Source organism: Olea europaea, chromosome 20 (genome assembly GCF_002742605.1).
Source record: "Olea europaea var. sylvestris chromosome 20, O_europaea_v1, whole genome shotgun sequence".
NCBI lineage: Eukaryota > Viridiplantae > Streptophyta > Magnoliopsida > Lamiales > Oleaceae > Olea > Olea europaea.
In genome coordinates this window covers 8,653,643-8,674,872 of record NC_036256.1, presented here as the reverse complement: position 1 = coordinate 8,674,872, position 21,230 = coordinate 8,653,643, and positions in this window count along the sequence as shown.

Sequence of the window (21,230 nt, the reverse complement as noted above, 5' to 3'; positions counted from 1 at the left end):
TAATAACAGCTCTTAATAATATTGAATTCTGAATCCAATATAATAAATTATTTTCGTCATAGAAAACATACACCTCTAATTCATTATTGTTAAGCCTGATTTGAATTGGCTGATTAATCGATCAGTTAATCTACTCGTTCTCTAAATGAACTGAACAAAACATTGATTCACGAAAAAAGGTTGACCGATGACATGAGGTGAACTGCAAAAATTTTATGTATTAATTTTGTGTCTCTTATTAAAAATTGCGACAAGTTTAGAAAACATGTTTTTACCAAACAACCCACCATATCATTTCTAACTATCTTCTACGTTATTTAAAATTTTTTTACTATGATCTCCACCTCGTTTCTTTAGCTTTCCCCTGTTCATTTTCATTATAAGTTTATGTTTTGAGAAATTAAATAGTGCTTCTTTCAGACTTGATATTATTTGACTTTTTTATATATATAAAAGTTCGTGATATTCAATATTATTATAGGAAATAGTTGTTACTGTTTCATGTACATATGAAAATAATAAAGAAAAATATAGAACCAAAATTGATTTGTCGTCTACGGTCGAATGACCCACAACCCATTTTCCATGCCCCTGTAGAAAACTATTGATGAATGTATGGGAAAAATTCATAATTAAGAGGTTAAGTATGATCTATTTCAAAAATAAGAACAAATGTTTCAGAATAGGATTTAGGAATTGTGGGGCGGACACCCCCCGTTATTGTCTACTATATTCTTATATGTACGGGCGGTATCTCAGTATGGTTGTACTAATGGCAGCTCTTTCTTTTTCTCCTTTTAGACTCACTCAAAGCCTCCGGGGGGGAGAAAGCTCTTCTTTCGAGGACCGCATAAGACTATTGGAATAGAAAGAGAGAGAAGGGATTCATGGGCAGAGGAGGAAGAATCCAGCTTTTGTTATCAGGAGTGCAAGTTCCCAACATCGCTCCGGTTGGAATTAGAGAAAGGGCGAGGTTCAAACGAGGAAAGAAAGGGGGAGGAAATAACTCGTATCACACGCCCACCCATGAAAGAATCATCTTGTAATGAAACCGAGGAAGTGGGGGAAGACAGGGGGATTACAAAGTTTTCTCCAAGTCCTGAAATTTCTAGGCACAGTCTTCTTTTTTCTCTCAAATAAAAAAAAACCTCATTGGCGCCAAGCGTGAGGGAATGCTCCAAAACTCAGATATTTATTAAAATTGATTTATGATTTAATTAATTAATTATATATTTTATTAATTATGTATATTAAGGTCACAAATCTATATAATTTGATCACAAATTAACAATTTAATTAGTTACATATTATTTTTCAGTCATAAATCAGAATTTTTATGCTACAGATTATTTTACAATTACAATTAAAAAATTTTATAGGTCATAAATTAAAAAATTTATAAATTACAACCAAATTATCGATCACAAATTAAAATTTTTTTAGATGACATTATTTTTGCCACAATTTATTTATTTCATTTGTCACATATTAACAAAATTATTTATTATAATTAATTAAATAATTTGTCGTCACCATCAACATTTATAACCGCCATATCACCTCTGCCTGCAGTAGCAGTGTTGGCAGAACCATCACTACCTCCTGACAACAACATTACCATCTCACACAAATCAATGCTGCCATCGCCTACAAACAACCATTTTGAACTTCAAATCCACCAACGCCAGCAACAAGATACACGGCCACCGCCACAAAAAAAACACAGCCACCGCCAAATACAACATAACCTCTGTCACCGCTAGATCCAACAAAGACACCGTCACCCAAACACCACCAAAGCCCCTACCCACCAATTGAAAACATAACTAAAAATACCCACCCAGATAGTCCCAGCCACGGCGCACAACAAATCTCAATCGGCGGTCGAGGGGGCTGAATTAGGAAAGGAACAAGAGGCAAGAGTTAGCTAGTCAAACCAATCGTGATCTCACTTGCGATGGCGCGACGTTCACTTGGTCTCACACAGGAAACACACACCACCCATAGCCGCTCCGAGGAGAGTGCACGTATCAGTGCCACGCTGGGTGAGCGACACTTGTAGCTGTTGCTCTATGCACGACACTCGTCGTCATCTCTCTGAACATGCTCATCGCCGCTGCTCAGCCATTGTATATAGAGAGAGAGGAGACTGGGAAAGAGAAAGGGGTACATGGCTGTATCTGTGTAGTGAGAGAGAAATAAGAGATTTTTTGAAAGAAAAACTTATCATCCTTAAATATAAATTGAGATCTTGAAAACATTTAATCCATGTAATTTTCACTAAAAATATTTGACATAATTATTCACGCTCTTAATATTAATAAATTGTGGATAATTGAGCGAGTTTTTACATAATTATGTGTATATGGAGGGCTTTTCATATTAAGGGTTCTCAAATTATCTCGGGGCATTGGCGGATCTAAGAGGAGTCCCAGGTGGTCCATAACTTTCGAGTATTTTTTGTTTTTTTGTTTTTTTTTTTTGGAGGATAAGTCATATTTGGTATCGATTGAAATCTAAATTTTAATCTAAATCAAAGTTAACGGTTAATTTTAATAACATATTTCATAAAAATCTTAACTTTTTAACTTTTATCAAAATATATTAAAAATTTGATTTTAATCCCACCAAACAAGGGTAAATCACAATAAATTTGAATTTTTTTTTTTTACTTTATCTTACTCTCTCCCTCACATTTTTTACCAAAACCTTAACTCTTTTAATTTTTTTAAATTTGTCTATAATTTTTCAACAAATTATCACATCTATTATAAATTTTCACATTCTGATCAAATTTTTAATTAATTAGAACCTAAATTTGCATTTTTTCCTATCATGTTTGTGTACATAGAATGTATTTGAACTGGTTATATTCAATTTAACTTGTATTTAATGAATTGTATTTATTTGATTGAATATTTTTTATATGTTTTTCCTTTCGATCACTTGAATTGATTGTTTGTATTAAATACGCTATATTTTTTAGACATAAGTATGCATTTTCTTGTGATGACAAAATATTAATAAAATGACTGTTCGAAATCCAAATGATGAAAATGGCGATCAAAATATTAATGAAGAATTTTTTTTAAATGTAAATTTGCATTTTCTCGGGTCAAATATAAATCATTCAAAAATCGAGAACAAAGAATTTGATTTGTACAAAGTTTGATTGTGCGCCTCCAACTAAGAATAATGTAGGAGGATCCCTTTTGATCATATGTGATCATATTATTAAAGTTTTGTCATTTTTTAAATTGATAAATTTAATCAAGAAGCATAATGGAAAGAATCTTTCATGTAATCACTGCATCACTTGCCAACTAACCACTAAATCACATCAAGAAAGCGTTGAAATTAATAAATACACTAAATGTGTTATGATGTAAACCAAGCAATTTCGGACAATATAGTACGTAATGTAATATAGCGATGACATTAGAAATTAAATTGAGATTTAGTGATCCTAATTGAGGCAAAATAAAATTTAGCATCTCAATTGAGATTTTACTAAAAGTTTAGTGACCCTGATTGAATTTGCCCCAGTTTTTCTTTATTTTACTATAGTTGGGGGGTCGTTTTGTAAATCAAATTAGAAGAATGGGGTATTTCGAAACTTCAATCTTTCAACGTCTTCTTTGAATTGTAAATGCTCTGACAATTTACTAGTACAATGTTAATTTTTAAATGTTTCTTCTATGTTGTATATTAGAATAGACAAATGTGCATGTGCACTTTCCCGAAGTTATCGAGATATTTGAATCAAAAGACGCCTCGCACGTGCCCACTCAGTCGAAGGTGAAAATGCAGTGATTTCATTTGACAAGACTTTCTTTAAGCCAGTTTATATATATAAAAGAAAATGCAGTGGTTACATTTTAATTTGTTTTATAAATTTCACAATTTGATCACTTGTTGTTTCTCATATTGATAAAATTGTTTAATCAAAAGGCATAGCACAATAAATCTTTCACGTAATCACTATATGACTTGCCAACTAATCTCTACAGCATGTCAAGAGAGTGTTAATACACTGAATGAGTTATGATGTAAGCTAAGTAATTTCTTTTTGTTTGGGGAACAACATGTGACTAATGTAACACAATGGCGAAATTGAAAATTAAATTGAAGTTTAGTATAAATCAACTCGCCAACCGATACCTCAATACCATTTTAAATTCCAAAGACAACTAGCTATGATTGTCGAAGGAAGAATAAACATGGAGGCTTCCCATTTTGGTGAAATCCATTCATTCAAACAATGTAATTCAATCCCCAAATGCAAGTCATTGAAAAGGTAAATAAAAACACACAAGAAAAATTACTTACAAAACAAATATTTGATTTGGAAATTCAGAGCTGAATTGATCGTCTCTCTCTCTCTCTCTTTTTAATTTAATTTATTTATTGTCATTATATCAACAAAAAAAAAAAACATTTGTTTTGTATATCTCTAGAGAAGATTAATGAAAAAAGGCGAAGATACTATCTATTGAGCAAAACACATCGATCTTACTCGACATCGACTCAAAACGCTTGGACAATTTATTTCATCAACAATAGTAATAATCAAGTGAGTTACATAATTAGTAATATATATATATATATATATTCCCTTCCTCTACAGAGAAACCTTTCTTCCAAGTCATAAGATAAGAGCCATTCCCATTTTGTACCCAAAACAAACGCGCTACCATTGTTCTACAGCTTATTGATACGTTCCAGAAAACTCTACTTGAATCCATCTTCTTTTTTTATCGACAAAACCCGGGCCTTTCGAACAAAATCAACACAAAGATGTCTTCTTCTTTTTTTATTATTATTTTTATTTATAGGCTCTATATAGGAAAAACGTACTATAAACGAATTTTCAATCGTGGATCCATCATTGAAAATCGTTTTCTTGGCTGTACACACTGACCTATGTATTATTATTATTATTATTATTATTATTATACGTTGCTAGAATAAACTTTCTCCTTCAATATCAATTTCTATTCTATTCATTATCTGTATCCTTTAAAATGCTTTTTGCACCTACCACCAGGGGCGAATCCAGGAGTTGAGTTCAACTAGGGAGGACCGCAAGTGTTGAAAGCTTACTATCATGGTTAATGTCCATGATAGTGGGATTTTTTTAATATTTAATTAAATAATATTCAAAAAATCGTATGGATTAGAGCTAAAAGAACTAGATACTCCACTAGAACTAAAACTAGGTACGAACTTTCATTTTGGATGAAAAAATTGTTCCATAATCTTCAAAATACCCTAATTTATTTTTCAATTAAATAGGCAATATATATCAACAAAATGTCAATATTCAATTTGCAATTAAAGTTAATTAAACAAACTTTATCATATTAACATTATGTACTTATATCAATTTTATGTGCTTTTATGATTCAACTTTCGCAATTGATTTTTTGTGTACAAAAAGTGGAACCTTGTATTAATTAAATAAGTTTTGTTGAAAGATTTTTTATGTCACTAAGGCCAATTGATTTTTTGTGTACGAAAAGTGGAACCTTGTATTAATTAAATAAGTTTTGTTGAAAGATTTCTTATGACACTAAGGCCAATTTTCCTACAATTGATTAGAGAGGGGAAAAAAGGAAAAAGAAAAAGAAAATCAAGAAGAGGGACAAAACACCGGTTAAAATTTTTCTATTTGCATTAAACCAGTACAATTGAACATATATTATTTTATTACATTATATGCTAAAAATCAATAAGTATCATAATGGTAAAGTGGTCAATATGTTTAAGAAATGTAGTAAGTTCGAATCACCTTTCTTGTATTTGTTTTAGTAAAAATTGTTGAAATACAAAAATTATAAAAAATATTGGTCTTAAAGAGTTACAAACACAAGACCTCTAATTCAATAGTAATAGGACTAACCAGCTGAGCTACTAGAAATGTTTGTTGTTAATTTAAATTATCAAATATATAATCTAAAAATTCTATCTATTATTAGCAAAAAATAAAAAATTCTCTCCGACGAATCCAGTTAGGGCGGGCGCCCATTAAATCCGCCCCTGCATCTAAATCATTCAAAATCACCTTTGATTTCAAACAAATAAATAGGGTATGCTTGCTATCTTCCTGTAGTCCACAACGGGAACACCTGACATGACTTACACCCCTTCTTCGGAGATTGTACTTAGGGTCCGTTTGACATAACTTTTGATTTTACTTTTGTTTCTTGTAGAAATTTTTTTGGAGGAAGCTATTTTACTTTTTGTTTGAAAACTAATATTTAAAAGCATTTTCAATTCCGGAAGTGCTTTTAGAAGAAATCACATTGAACCAACTTCCTCAAAAAGTTTTTCTAACCATCAAAAGCTCTTTAACAAAATTAGCAAAACAGGTCCAAAAGTAACTTTTGAACCTCGAAAGCTTCTTTTGGAAAAACCCTGCCAGACGGGCTCTTAGTGGATCACTGTAGAAAAATCTCCATGCAAATATTTTGATTATTGGGACCATGTTCAGGCGCCAACCAGCCTGCCACCAATCTCCCCTGAACACCCCACTAGTGCCTTCATCCTCATTGAAAGCTATGTAATACCTTTTGCAAATTATAAAGTAAAAAAAAAAGAAAAAAAAAAGAAGGACAACCGAATTGGCAGTCGGTGGACACACACACCACCACCACCAAAGTCATCTAAAACCCATTTCATTTCACACATAGAGAGAGAGAGAGAGAGAGAGAGAGAGAAGAGAGAAAAAAATTTGAAAATTTTGTCAAGTTGTTAGAAAATAAGTGATCTAAACTATTAGGCTTGAATTCCTCAATTTTGAAAGGTAAATAAAATGTTACTTATTGTCAAGTTATGTTTAATTTTATAATTGTTAGATTGCTAGATTAAATTCAATTTTATTGAAAGTGTTAAGTACAATAAACCATGAAGTTGAGTTAAATGAAAGAAAAATTAGTTTTAATTATTAAAAAGACTTTAGAAGTAATTTAAACATGAAATGATTAAGTTTGGGTATCGCCTATTTAATTATTGAAATTACTTAAAATAATTAATTGTTGATTTAAAAATTATATCACATTTCAGACGACGATACGGATTTTGGGATAGTTTACCGAGTTGATTTGCGAACATAGTACTGTGAGTGGAAAAGTATAAATATTTATTAATTACTTATAAATTGAGTATATTATTAAAGTATGTGCAATTATGTCTTCACTATATGATTATTATGGAAAACCCATTTATTATGTTATATGAGGAATTTCAAAGATTATTTACGACACATTTGTGATTTGGTATGTAAGACATATGATATTGAGATTTGTTTGGTATGTGAGATATGTGATATTGAGATCGGTCAGAAATGTACTAATGATTATATGTTTTTTCTAGTTCACAGAGGGGCATTGACCGTGTTTTATCCTACACGGAGGGGTCTTGACCTGGAATTGGTCTTGATCGTGTACATATAGTTTACAAAGAGGTCTTGACCGTGTTCAAGAATTGATTACGAGAGGTCTTGATGTCAGCTTTCATTCACGAATGGGCCAAAGGCCCGTGACCAAAGTTCTTAGCCCGAGCGGCAGATTACATATTTCAGTCAGAGGGTACATTTTTTGTGGATTTTTCCAGTACATTTGATGTGATGAGATTATAATATAATTATCAGCTTATGTTTATATCATGATTTGAAATGATATTTTATGATGTTATGTGGATGTCTCATGTTTTGGCTATAATTATATGATGTTGCGAATTATTCAATGATATAAATTCGATTTTCAATAAATATGTAAAACTGAAACAGTATAATTATTTTCGAACTTTTTCACTCACTGAGCTATCAGCTCATATATTTTCTCGTAATTTTCCTACAGATGGCAATTGATTTTTTTTAGTTAGACGAACTTAATGATTTCGGAATGAGAGCCACACGACATTTGAGTGTTATAACTCATATTGATGAAGTACGAAGTAAATAATTTGAGATCATCGCATTATGTTTTACACAAGTATTTGATTTTAATACATTTAAAAAAAAGGCTGAATCTCAACTTTGAGGGTCTCACTGCCCCGCCCCTAAAGCTTTGTGAGGGAGGTAAATCGCGGGATATACCCCAGCAGGTTAGGGAACAAGAGCTACATGTACACTGTGCCTACAAGGAGTCCAATTTCATGTCTCAGGAATCGAACCCCCACACTGCGGCTGCCCACAAGGCGTGAGATAACCTCACTCATGTCCTTTGCACCACTGGGCTATGCCCCTGAGGGCTTAATACATTTTTTGAAATGACTCATAGTCAGCTTTGGTGATAGATTTGACATCTAGTCAGCATCTATTATCGGCGCACATCAAATTTTGGATCCACTAGGGTGATTTGAGATGTGTCGTGTCAACTCACTCTTTTTAAAATCAGATTACCATGGGAAAATATGTCATTAATTAGGACATTGCCCAACCTTAATGTTCTGAAATTAGATTGGACTTCTTTGAGGGAATGAGTTCCAAAAAACTCAAATTCCTTGACTTATTGTGTATGATCTTGGACAATGAAATTCCTCAAATGATCATTTCCATGCACTTGAACGATTGGTGTTGAGATCTTGCAAAAATTTGGAGACAACTCCTTATGAATTTAGCTATATTTACTACCCTAGACGAGATTGAGGCATATTATTGTGGCAAATTCGCAAAGAATAACACAATTATGGTAAGAGTTTGAAGTGACCATACATTTAGGGAGTAAAGAGACTCTGTTCTACTAGTGTACATGGTGTGAGTCAAAGTTCATCATACTTTTTTTTTTTATTTCTCCTTTTTCTCTCTATTTCTCCCCCCCCCACCCCCCCCGCCCCCTCTCTTTTTTTGCCTGACACAAAAACATTTCTATTAATTTATTTGATTAAATTATTTTATATTTCATAGTCTTTTCTTTACTGCAAAAGTGAAGCTAAGAATTTTTATTACAAGTAAAATTAAAAAATGGTTCGGTAACAAATTGTATTATATTATGGATAATTTGAAAAATGGTTGTTTCTAGATCTCAGACTCGAATTTGTTACCTTGTAAATTTCTTTTATTCATTTTCTTTTCATGTATTTCTCTACTATTGTAATTTTCGAGCATTATAAGCAATATTTTCAAATTCGAACTAGACTGATCAATTTGAAAAACCATAACTAGTTGGGTAATCAGTTTGGTTTTTGTCTCGTAACTAGATATACAAAAACCGGTAATAATCCAATAAAATTTAGGTTCAATCGGAAACTGGTGAATCGAACACGATTTTGCCGAGTTTTTTGGCCAGCTTGCAAGGAAAAAAGAAAAGAAAAAAGAAGATAACATGATGGGGGGGGGGGGGGGGGGGGAAGAAGAAGAAAGGATAACATGATTTTTAATGTGAATTGCACATTATTTTGAAATGCTTTGTAAGTGATATGAAAATAATACTTCAAAATGTGTGAATATGAAAATTAGTTAACAAAAATCAATTTATTCAATAAGAATCTTTTTTTTTTTTAACATTATATTTTATATATGATTAGGAGTATTTGACTTAATTAAAACCTTTGTAGTTGCTATAGAAATTACTCATCAAAGTGCAATGTATAACTGTCCATACAAGAATACATGTTATGGAATATATACTCTAACATGAGTATTGTCTACCCTTGGACCCTTTTTATTTGTCATTGCAAGCTTCAATTTGACTAAAACTAGGGCTGGGCAAATCTCCCCTATCGAACCGATCGAACCGAATCCGACGGTTCTTATCAAATTAATACCCGAACGGGTATCTGAATTGAGAACCGACGGGTACGGTTCGATTCTCGGTTCTAGACCAAGAACCGAAAAATCGAATAAGAACCGAATCTTTCTATTTTTTTTTATATTGAATAAATCAAATTATTTTAATTTTAATTTTTTCTAAACAAATTAACAATTTCTAAATCTAAATTTTTGGCCCAATTACTATTTTATTGTCTCATTTCTTAGCCGAACAAAAATCCAACCCACTAAATAACCCTAAACACCTACACTAAAGTGCATAACGTTGTCTCGACTCTCGCAGCCTCGCTGCAATCCAAAACCTATGCAATCGTCGACCGACGCTGTGACCTCCGCCAATCGAAATTTTGACCGTAGCGATCATTTAAACAAATTAGTCTACTAGTCTCTGACATTTCGAAACCATTGAATGTGTCATTAGTTGTATTTATAAAATGTTGTTATAAATGTTAAAAAATTTAATTATAGTATAGAACTGAACGGAATCGAACTGAACCGAACCCGAACGGTTCCATAATTATATTTGGACCCGACGGTTCCATTTGCTAAATACCCGAAAATTTTATTTCGGTTCGGTTCTAACTAAAACCACTCCATTGGTGTGTTAGAAAGAAAAACAAAATATTTGATGACTGAAATGAAATAATAACCAATTTGTGAATAAAATTTAAATATAGTTGATTTTATACATGCAGGTAAATCATGAAATGCACACTTGAATGTGAATATTAGAATTACAAATAAATGCATAAATGAAGATAAATGGCAAATATAATACATTAATTAATGTGAATGTTAATTAATTTGGAATTAATATCGAGAATATTAGCAGTGAATTTCAAATCAATTATATTAAATGAATATAATTTAGTTTTCAATTAAGTGAAATTGTTTTCTAATTAGCATACACGGATGTTAATAATGAAATTCATTCTTGAACGTGAAACTTTAATTAACTTATAATTAGAAATAAAAACACTGAAATGCATAAATTGGGAATTAATAACTAGAAATACCTGCATGAAAAATGATTTCCCTCATGTGTGGTCTGTAAAATATCTCACCCTCTTTCGTAACCATACACATAGATATAGGCCTAAATTCTTCTAGGGACACTACAATAAATAATGCATGTAGGGCTTTACTATTCCAATTGCACTCATCTAAATTAGATTTCGACCAATTAACAATAGGAGTGAGGGTGGTAACACCATTAACGGTGCTAGAAGGTACAGCCCAACAATTTACTACAATCAGCCAAATATGCTCATTCATAGACTTAAGGAAAGCTCTTATTTTAACCTTCCAATATGCAAAATAATGAGGACCGGATAATGTTAACTCATATAGACTAATATGGTCAAGGATCAATTTTTGGATCTGATACCACTTGAAAGTTACTAGTTCGACCCTAAGATCACCTAGAGGGTGTGAATACGTGCAGAATTAAAATTATCGATCAAAAGCAACAACTTACTTTTTAATTGTTTCTAAATTGTTAACCAGACAATAATCAATAAAGTAGTAAATAACATAAAAGATTATTGACGGAGAAAACTCAACTATAAACAATGATGAATTTACAGTACGATACAGTCTACAAAATTTCAAGCAATCCCCACGACCCACTGGAACATGCTTCATTCACGCATGTTCCCAATCTTATGAAATTGTCTATCTCCTGTGGATCACCAAGAATGCCTCATTCTTGTACTCTGTCTATACTTCTGGTCCAACTTCTCTCAATCTTCAGCAACCTCTGAAAGTTATTGAAAAAGTATCTTCCTGTATGTGTGTAGAAAATTGGTATTTTGGATTACATGAATTTGATGTTTTCCCAAAGTTGTGGTTGAATGATCTCAAGAATTAAATGATTAATCTCAATGCTTGAACGTGTTCTTGGATTTTGGAATGATATTATGAAGAAGTAATATAATGATCAACCACACCAAAAAACACGTTAGGTTTGGGTATTTATAGTATGAGGTAATTAGGTATCATGGGCCAAATAAAATTCTAGAAAGACGCGAACTAGGTTAACACGTAATACCGTCGCTCGAGCATCAAGCCAGCGACATCTGAGCAGTATTTTCATCATAACTTTCACTCTCGATATCTGATTGAGTTGATTCAAAATGCATTGGAAAGCTAACTTAAAGGAATACAATTCTTCTAGACACCTTTTTCCAAATTCCAATGTTTTCTTTTTTAACAATGCGTTGCAATTTACAACTGAGAATTTGGAACATAATTTATACGACTCTTTGACACTATTTAGACTGCTAATTACATTTTCCTTTATCACATGTGATCTTCTTGAACATTTTGGACTACAAATTCCAACTCTTTTGACTTTAGTCACAACTCAATAAACTCCTAACATAATTTAACTTGGACTTAATTTTGTCTACAGAATTGCCAATACTAACAAGAAGAAAGAATATCTAAACTGGCAGTTGATGCTCTTGAATGGACTAGAGGACAGAGAAGATTCTGCCAATGGAATATACTACAATTTTCAGGAATTACAAAGATGTGAAGCGGAAACTTGGTGACAAGAAGAAGAAAGACAAGGACTCGCAATTTGAGACGACATTGTGAATGAGAGGACTGAAGGGTGCTATTGCTAAGAGGAATGCAAAAATTCGATAATTACGCCAAAAATTGAACCTTCTTCAAGGAAAATTGTGTGCACATAATGATTTTGAATTGAATGATGATGCCAATCTTCCCATTACAAATGAAGAAGATAAAATCAAGTTCGTCTTCATTGATAAAGATCCTGCTATTTTCAGTATTTGAGGCAAAGCTCCAGAGGGACAATGAAGCAATATTAGACAAAAACTTGGACCTCTGGTAAAGATTTAGCACTGCATTTCAGCAAATCAAGAAACTCAAGACCGAAGTCCGAGGTTCATGAGACAAAGTAGCAAAATATAATGAGAAAAAGAAACAAGAAGGAAGCATTAAACCGGACGTAAAACCAGACTGCCGAGTAATAAACAAGCACCTGAGAGAGATACAGCTGGAACTAACACCGTGGGTGGAGCAAAACTTGTCCCTAATAAATGAACTAAACCACAGACTTGAATCTTTATGCCATGTCAAGGAGGAAATCAAAATGGCCTTCGAAGGTTCTGAAAAAATTTTATTAAGAAGTTATCAAACTGCAAAATTTCAAGGCGAGATTTTGAAAATGAAACAAGAATACAAGAAGATCGAAAAAGAATTTCAAGAAGGTTTTGATCATGTGATGCATTACAAGTCGAAAGTGAAACCACACTGCGGAAGTTGAACATGAATTTTGTATTTCAGGTGAGCAACAGCAGTCGAGACATTCTAAAAGACAACTTGTTCAAACAATGTGAAATTTTTTATTTTTTTATTATTATTATTTATTTATTTATTTATTTTGTGATGGACTTATGGTCCTTAACTTTTCTATTTATCAATTTTATGGAGGTATATATTTGGGCCCTCAATTATTGTGCTTTTGATTAGTGTTCGTGCTTTTTGATCAATAAAATTCAGTTCTCGTATTTTTAATATGTTTAGCCATTAACAATGTAAATACGAAATTTCAGTAAATTGTATATTTAAAAAAAAAATAATGTGTCAATATCAAATTTCGACTACGATCTCAAGGAACAATAACTTATACTTAGTGGTTTTGGATTTTATGAAATACTAAAATACATTGTTGGATTTTATTTTTTTTTTGTTGACAAGGGAACCCGCAGCCGCTACCCGAAGGTGCGTACTAGGTAAATCCCGCCTTGTGATCCTAGCCGGCAAAGGACCATAAGGAGGTAAACCAGCCTAGGTTACCCATAGCTGACCGGCTCAAACCAAGAATGCCAATAGGCAGCTCCAACGGGAATTACATTGTTGGATTTTTATTTTTACGTATAGTTGATTGTTTTGCATTGTGATTTAATGGAATTTAGGTACTGTCATTTGTCTATTGAAATTGATTGTGTTTTTATAATTGTATTATTATTTGGAATGGATTAGCATATATTTATTTATTAAATTCCATGTCAAGTAACTATAGATAAATATGTAATTTTTATTTTCGAGTAAAGATCAAAATATTGTTGAAATTAGTGTTCAACAAAATGTTTAGCAAAAAAATATAACTTAATTTTTGAACCAACAACGAAAATTGTCTAGCTCCAACGCACCTCAGTGTATGTAAATAGATAATGCTAATGTAATAAAGTTAAACATGACTTAACATAGATTGAAATAACTTTCTAAAAAACAATGCTTATGCATAGAATATTACTTTTACTAAATCATGCTTTTCTAATTGGTCATTCTGAAAAATGCGATTAAGGTAAAGGAAAAGAAAAAACGTGGGATTTGTCTAACATATCTCGTCTCTAAAATTGATTAAAAAAAATCGAATAGAAACACATCTTGCAACGAATTTTTGAACTAATCATTGCATGACTTACCAACTAATCACTACGTTACGTCTAGAAAGCATCGAAATCAGTAAGTACCCAAAATGAGTTATTATATAAACTAAGTAATTTCAGCTAGTTTGGGGAACAAAAGATGACGTAGTGTAACAGGAGGTGATATTTTAATTTTAATTTTAATGATCCTAATTGAGATAAATAAGATTTAGCAACTCGATTGAGATTTTACTCAAAGTCCAGTGATCCTGATGAAATTGCCCTAGTTTTTTTTCTTCTTTCTTTTACTATAGTTTCACTTTTGTAGTTATATACGTACTACGATTATTAGGTTAAGAAATTATATCTTGAGCAATCCGACTTTAAAGACAGTGATTTTTTATTATTTTTGTTGGATATTGATACCCAATAATCCGGACGATAATGTTAAACCAATGTTGGATAAAATAAATATCGACACCCAACACTGATGACCCAACCCTAAGACTACTTGAGACATTGAAAGCAACTTAATTAATTAGTGTTACTCATAGCCCATTTTCTACACTCATTGGATACCTTCTATATGTTGGCCCACTTACCATATTTGTACTGGGCTTGGCCCCATCACTTTAACCTAACCTAACTTATATATGCTAACCTCTTTTTTTTTTATCATTAACGTGTGTTTGTCTTGTTTGGGAGAGAACCGAGTTTGCCTCCTTGCTTTGTGCTTCTCCTTGGCCATTTTCTTCTTGTTCTTCTCTGGCCTTTGTGGCTGCAAACACCATCCCTTTGTGTCATAAGCGAATACAAATCTTGAGCAACTAGAGTATGGAAGAAGTTAAAGGTTTTGGGTCGTGATTGCTTGGGTGTATTGATAAGGTTGAGATTGGTATACTAAGCCTGAAATTCCACCAAATTGGAGGTCAATTATTCAACATTTGGTATCAGAGCAAGATTGTTGGTGGATTTCTAGCCTGAAATAGATCGAAAATTGGACTGAAATTCAGTAGAAAGGCAGAAAATGGATCTGTCCAATTGACATTTTTTCTGTCAAATATGTTTCTTCTTTTTTCGGTAAAACTACTTACTTTTTGGACAAACCAAGATTGTCGGCGTGTTCAGCAAATCGAGGTGTACCAGAGTGGGTGGCGTGCAGTCGGACAAACAGCTCGTGTGGGCACGTGGGGCCTCCTTCGATGACGGTGTCTCTAGGCGGTTTTCTCCAGACGATGAGATGGACCCTGCGGTGGCGTTAGTTTTCAGTTTTGGGTGCTGCTTTAAAATTAGGACGATTTTGCCCCTATGTGTTCGGGATTCATTTTTGCTCAATTGGTTACTGGCGACTTTAGAGCAAATAGTGAATGTCCAAAAGTAACAAATTCACATTTCTCGTAATTTACGGACTCAGATAAGTCTGCTCTGGTAAATTGGCTGAAACCTTGACATTATTGCACTAAAAGATCATCGTGTAGGGTGATCATTAGGATTGAGGGTTGTCATTGCTTGACAACCATTACTTGTGCTAGAAAATTTAGGAATTATCTACCCTATTTGAAGGGTTAAAGTTGATTGCAAGTCGGTAATTGATTTTGTACTGTAATTATCATATAGTCACTGCGTGAAACTGCGTTGTGTGAAAATTTGAATTTTTTGTTAACATACGTGTTGCATTAATTATCCAGTTAGAACACCTAGACTTAACTTGTTTGAAAATTCCCTTGATCTAATATCGCGAATCTTATAAAACCCTGGGAATCTAAAACGGTGTATATTGCGGCCGTAAGATTACTTTGTGTGACCTATCTGTGCATTTAGTTGTTATGTTTTTCCAAAAATGTCTTCAAATTTCGAACTTGGTATTTTCAATGGCAAAAGAGATTTTTCAATTTGGCAACAAAAAAATGAAGGAGATTTTAGTTCAACAAAAAGTTTCAAGGGCCATAAATGGCAATTTTCTCGTAAACTTGATAGAAATACAAAAAGAGGAATACAGTGAACTTGCTTCCACTTTGAATATTTTACATTTATCTGACACTGTTTTGAAAAAAGTTAAGAAACTAGATTCTACAAAGGAACTTTAGAAAAAGTTGGAGGATTTATATTTGTTTAAATCCACTCCTAATAAGTTGTACTTGCTTGAAAGATTTTTCAATTTTAAAATGGATTTGTGGATTTTTTAAAGGATCTTGACGACAATCTTGATACTTTTAACAAACTTGTTCAAGACATTGTTGATTGTGATGAAAATGTGTCTGAAACATATAAAACAATTATCTTACTTAATTCCACGCCTAATTTATATAGAGAATTTGAGAATGCAATTAAGTATGGTAGGGGAACCTTAACACATGAGATTGTAATAGACTCACTCAAGAGTAAGTAAATGAAAATTATGGCTGAAAATGAAGATAATAGGAATAGTGAATTACACATGATAAGGAGTAAGATGAAATTTAAGCAAATGAATTTGGGTAGAGCTCAAAATAATGGTAATTCGAGTAGTCACTCGAGTGATGAAGGTAGTAAGAAGAAGGGCAAGGGACGGGAAAAGTCTAGTGGTAAACGGTGTTATAGTTGTGATAAGTTTGGACACTTTATCAGGGACTGTCCCAAGAAGAAGGATAAGCAGATGGATAATGTGAGAGGTGAGATGAATGTGGTTGAGGGGTCGAGTTATGAACCTAGTGAGGTTTTGATATGATCCAGGAGTCGAACCCGACAAAGCCAAGTGCGAGACGAAACCCATTGATAGTCGATGGTGGACCAATGATGAGATCAAGGGCAAAGCAAATAAAACAAGCGATGGGATTGCTCGTTCAAGAAACCATTGATGAAACCATGTTCGGGACTCAAAATGGAGTAACTTTCATGTTCGGGTCTAAGATCGAATCAACTTGGATCAATTTGTTATCAAGCGACGAAAGCGGAGGTTGAAGACAACAACATGCGGCCGCACAGGCAAAACCACATGCAGCCGCATACATGCATACCGAAAACTAAAAGACTAATTCCTGTTGAACTATGCGACTGCATGGATTTACACCATGCGGCCGCACAAGCCAAAAAAATTGGTGAATTTTCTAATTTTGGCCGAATTTCCTAGTTTCGATAGAATTCTTATGAAATCAAATTATTACTATAATTTGATGGTTTTGAACATTTTTATTCATTAGTATAAATAGGAGATTACTTTTCATTGTAAGAACTTTTGACTTTTGCTTAATATTATAGAGAGAGAATTGTTCTTTCAATTTCTTGTTCTTCTTGAACAATTTTGGAACTTATCAAGAATCAACTTCTTGTGGCATTCTAATCAATTGGATTGTGGGTTCTTTTAATTGTAATCAAGGGGTTTTAGGTTCTTCGCTAATCTAGGGTTTCTTGGTTCAATTCTTGGGGTTCAAGATCCAAAATCAGGTTAGTATTGGCGTTCTTGGGTTCCGCATCAATCTCGATGTGGGTTTCGTAGTTTTCGTTACTACGGGTTTCGCATCAGTTGGTATCAGAGCTTTGACTCCAATTTAATCTGGTTATATCCTTAGTTTTCTAATTTTTTTTTTCAATTCCTTGTGTTCTTGTGTCCAGAAGGTTTTCTTGATCTTTTGATCCAAAAGTTCCATAAAAAATCTTCAAATTCCGTTTCTGGGCTTAATTTTCGCCCAAATCAGTTTTCGTTTTCTTTGTTGGTTTTGTTATTGATTTTCGGATCTTAAAAAAAAAATTTACTGTTCATCCGTACAGTACTGTTTATCCGTACAGTAAAAAAAATTGTTAAATATTATTGATCCGTCAAATACCAACTTTTATTATTCATTATCGTTTCTAAATTACTTGGACACATTAAATCATTCCATTCCTTCAATTCAAGTCAAGCTTTAAAAGTTTTCTTTGAGTCCTTTGTTACAATTATTGAGTCCCATCCGGTTTGGGGAATTCTACACGACTTTATGATTGATTGAGTTCATTGATTGTTCCTAGAAGCAATTGTTGAAAGAACTGAGTGGTAAAAGGCAGAGAGATGAGCTTAATAGAGGGTAAAAGCCCCTGTCTATTTCCGAGTGACTTTTGGTGAGGCAGTAAAATAAAGTCTTTAGTGTTAGGATGTCAGAAAGGGCAGAATCAAACTCAAGCCGACAAGACAATAATAGCAATGCATCGGACGATTTAGTGCAAAGGTTTGAGAGGGCATTTGGAGATGTGAGAGATAGGTTGAAGAAGCAGGAGGCTTGGATGAATAGATTAGATACATCGGTGACTAATCTTAGTCGGGGATATCGAGTGGATGTATCAAATGCCAGAGGACCAGATAGATGGGAGCCTAGGAGGGAAAGACGAGAGGAGTATGGATATGGGAGTGACATGGGCGAAGATGAATTTCACGGTGTTGAGATGGAAAGGATGAGGAATAGAGGCGATAGGTTCGACAGATGGGGTCGGAATGATTGCAGGGAAGAGTTGGATGGAAACTTGGGAAATATAAAAATGACTTTCCTTCATTCAAAGGAAGGAGTGATCCCGAGGCCTGCCTGGAGTGGGAAAGGAAGGTTGAAATGATCTTCGAGTGTTATAACTACTCGAAAGAGAAAAAGGTGAAGTTAGCAGTTTTAGAGTTCAGTGACTATGCAATTTCATGGTGGGATCAAGTGATTACTTCACAACGTAGGAGTGGGAGAAGACCAATCAGCACTTGGGAGGAATTGAAGTCATTGACGAGAAAGAGGTTTGTTCCTAGCCACTATTACCGAGAGATCCATCAAAAACTGCAAGGTCTATATCAAGGGTCGAAAAGTGTAGAGGACTATCATAAGGAGATGGAAATACTCATGATTAGTGCCAATGTAATGGAGGATCAGGAGGCTACCATGACACGATTCTTGAATGGGTTGAATAGGAAAATTGTCAATGTAGTGGAGTTGCAACATTATGTCGAGTTGGAAGACATGTTGCATGTGGCTATGAAGGTAGAGAGACAATTGAAGAGGAAAGGGGCAGCTAGGCAGCCGTTAGGAACCTCGAGTGTTAATCCATCTTGGAAGCCAGGGTGGAACAACAACAAAGGTGATAAAGCTAGACCTAAAGGTATGAATGAGTGGCGGAAAGGGAAAGAAGAAAGTGCTAGCAAAACAACACCCAAAACAGATTCACAACCATCAAGTAATCGAGACATCAAGTGTTTCAGATGCTTGGGTTCAGGGCACATTGCTTCTCAATGCCCAAATAAACGGGTAATGGTGTTGTTGGATAATGGAGAGGTGGTGAGTGAAAGTGAAGGAGAGTTTGACGACATGCCTGCATTGGAGGACGTTGAAGAAGAAGAAAAATTGGAGTTTGCTGTTGGAAAATCATTGGCGTCAAGGAGAGCTCTTAACACTCAAGTCAAAGTGGATGATTTGGAGCAGCAGCGAGAAAATATATTCCACACACGTTGTTACGTCAACGATAAGGTATGTAGTATGATTATTGATAGTGGGAGTTGCACGAATGTAGCTAGCACAACTTTAGTTGAGAAATTAGTATTAGTATTGTTAAGACACCCTAGGCCTTATAAGTTGAAATGGTTGAATGAATGTGGGGAAGTTAGGGTGAATAAAAGAGTTTTAATTGATTTCTCAATTGGGAGTTATAGTGACAAAGTAGTATGTGATGTGGTACCTAAACATGTGGGTCATATCTTGTTAGGAAGACCATGGCAATATGATAGAAGGTTCACACATGATGGATATAGGAATCGTTATAGCTTTGTCAAGAATGGGAAGACTATTACTCTTGCGCCATTAACACTGACACAAGTGTATGGAGATCAAATCAAGCTGAAAAGTGAGGAAGACGAGATAATAAGAGAGTCAGGAAAAAGGAGAGGCAATAGTGAAACCATCAATAAGAGAGAAAATAGTGAGGTGGCTGAGAGTGGAGAAAAGAAAGAGAAGCCACATGAGTGGAGAGAAAAAGAATCAGTTAATAGGAGAGAAAAAGAGTCAGCTGAGCGGAGAGAAAAGCCAACGGTCAACTTCTATGCAAAAGAGAGTGAGTTGAAAAAGGCTATGAGCGATAATAGGCAAATGATATTGTTAGTGTACAAGGAGTCCTTCCTCAATTTTGAGCATTCTAACACATCCCTCCCTAGTTGGGTTAAGTCTTTATTGCAGGAGTTCGACGATGTGTTTCCTGAAGAGATGCCAAGTAGATTGCCAGCAATCAGAGGCATCGAGCACCAGATTGACTTTGTACCCGGAGCTGTTATACCTAATCGACCAACTTACCGAAGCAATCCTGAGGAGACGAAGGAGCTTCAAAAGCAAGTGGAGGAGTTGATGAGCAAATGTTATGTTGGGAGAGCATGAGTCCATGTGCTGTACCTGTCTTGTTGGTGCCTAAGAAGGACGAGACTTGGAGAATGTGCGTGGATTGCCGAGCTATCAACAATATCACGGTAAAGTATCGTCACCCAATACCTAGGCTAGCTGATATGCTTGATGAGTTGCATGGTGCTTGTATTTTTAGTAAGATCGATCTTAAGAGTGGATATCATCAAATTCGCATGCGGGAGGGTGATGAATGGAAAATGGCGTTTAAGACTAAGTATGGATTGTATGAATGGTTAGTTATGCCGTTTGCACTCACTAATGCACTGAGCATTTTTATGCGTTTAATGAACCATGTTTTGCGTGCTTTTATTAGAAAATTTGTTGTAGTTTATTTTGATGACATCTTAATCTATAGCAAAAACCTAGATGAGCATTTAGAACATTTAAATTGTGTGCTTGTTGTGTTGTGAAAGGAACAACTATATGCTAATTTCAAAAAGTGCACATTTTGCATGGGGAGAGTTGTTTTCCTAAGATTTGTGGTTAGTCCTAACGGGGTGGAAGTCGAAGAAGAAAAGATAAAAGCTATAAAGGAATGGCCAACACCTAAGACTACAACTGAAGTTAGGAGTTTTCATGGATTGGCTAGTTTTTATAGGCGATTTGTAAGAGATTTTAGCACCATCACCACACCGTTGACTGAAATAGTAAAGAAGAGTGTAGGTTTTCATTGGGGAGAATCTC